This window comes from Callospermophilus lateralis, unplaced genomic scaffold, assembly GCF_048772815.1.
Source record: "Callospermophilus lateralis isolate mCalLat2 unplaced genomic scaffold, mCalLat2.hap1 Scaffold_181, whole genome shotgun sequence".
Taxonomy (NCBI): domain Eukaryota; kingdom Metazoa; phylum Chordata; class Mammalia; order Rodentia; family Sciuridae; genus Callospermophilus; species Callospermophilus lateralis.
The window spans coordinates 1,974,032-1,975,981 of record NW_027512846.1 but is presented as its reverse complement, the minus strand read 5'-3'; the positions used below and the strand labels follow the sequence as shown (position 1 = coordinate 1,975,981).

Genomic DNA, 1,950 nt, shown 5'->3' with positions numbered 1-1,950 from the left:
CATTTAAAACAAAAGAAAATTTCAAGATACCACCTCCCCTCACCCAAAAAGAATATGTTAGACAGGTGTGGTGGCACCTGTGATCCCAGTGGCTTTGGAGGATGAGGCAGGAGAACTGTGGGTTCAAAGCCAGCCTTAGCAACTTACTGAGGCCTTAAGAAACTCAGTGAGACTCTATCTCTAAATAAAATACAAAAATATACTGGGGATGTTGCTCAGTGGCTAAGATTGAAATTCAGATTTATAGTACACCAGGATTCAATATCTGGATTATGTGGCTTCTCTGCAAGAGGAAGAAGAAAGTTTTTTTTTTTTTTTAATACCAAGTATTTTGAGCCAGGTGCAGTGGCACTGCATGTAATCCTAGCAGCCGGGCAGACTGAGACATGAGAATCGAGAGTTCAAATCCAGCCTCAGCAAAAGTAGGCACTAAACAACTCAGTGAGATCCTGTCTCTAAATAAAAACATAAAATAGGGCTGGGGATGTGGCCTAGTGGTTGAATGCCCTGGGTTCAATCCCAGGTACTAAAAAGTAAATAAATATTTTATTGTATGTTGCTGCCAGTGTATATAAAATAATTACCCTTGTGAAATAGAAATTCATGAAAATTCAGAGAGGTAGATGTTAAGGATTGACAAAAGTAGAAGATTGTATTTTGATACATGTGTTACAGGAAATTTTTTTGTACAGGCTTCAAATTAAGCTCTCTTGAATATTCACTGGTTCTTGAACAGTGGGTTTGGGAAACCTCAGAAAGATGACTACAAAAAGGAATAGACTTTCTGGGGTCTGAAGGAACTTGTACATGAAGATACTCCAGTCAGTAGGGGATCATGGTGAGCATTCTGCAGACAGAATTTTTTCAAGTCTGCAACTGCCTGGGAAACCTCATGTGGTTGAGTCTGGCCTCTAGCCAGAGCTGCTGAACCACCTTCTTCATAGTGTCAACGCTGGAGGAACAAGACATGGCGCATTCGAGGGCCAGGTGACTCTTCTGTCAGAGGGTCCACAGGTCACCGTCAGCTGGGCCAGATGACTGGGCAGCGTGCAGCAGAGAAGATTCTTTTTTTGAGGGGGTCTGTGGATTGAACTCAGGGCACTTGACCACAGAGTCACATTCCCAACCCTATTTTGTTTTTTTTAGAGACAGGGTCTCACGAGTTGCTTAGCACCTCGCCATTGCTGAGGCTGGCTTTGAACTCAGGATCCTCCTGTCTCAGACTCCCGAGCCACTGGGATTACTGGCTGTGCACCACTGCGATTGGCTAGAAAAGAGATTCTTATACAAAAAGATATACATAATTGCCAGGAATTAAGGGCTGATTCTTTTTTTTTTAATTGCTCTATTCTACATGACAGTAGAATGCATTTTGACACAACATGTATAAATAGAGTATTACTTCTCATTCACCTGGTTAAGGGCTGATTCTTTATCTGAAAACCCAGAAAGAGAAGCATGTCTCTTGGGAGCATGCAAGCAGTCATTCCAGTGTAGCTGAAGTCTGGGAAAGCCCAAGACTAACTTCATGGAGACCCCATACTTCTGACACAGAAGGCAAAAGATAACCCAGTATCTTTGATAAGGGCCTAAGAGTAAATGGGAAGTCTCAACTGGTTCTAAGGATGAGTCACTGTCTATGGGGACACATTCCGCACTGAGCTAACAGAAGGAAACTCAGTTTCTTGTATCTAAATAGCATGTTTTAGGTTTCCATTTTGTTGTGAATTCAATGAACAAATATTTGTTCAGCTCGTATGTTAGCCTGGGAACTCCATGAAATACTTATTTTCTGTACCCCATTGTCTAGGTTCTTGTAGCTGTCTGGCCAGCTACATGAGGACTGAGATGGTCACTTTCTCCTTCTTCTGAAACTACACCGATATATTTTCTCCTTTACCAGTAACCGCCGCCCCCCCCACACAGCCCATCTCTCTTTTAGTATCAATG

The 1,950-nt window shown here is 42.3% G+C and overlaps 1 pseudogene; it reads right to left on the bottom strand.

The window, feature by feature from the left end:
* Positions 1–763: 763 nt before the first annotated feature.
* On the bottom strand, positions 764–969 carry LOC143640314 (guanine nucleotide-binding protein G(I)/G(S)/G(O) subunit gamma-5 pseudogene; annotated as a pseudogene).
* Positions 970–1,950: the final 981 nt, after the last annotated feature.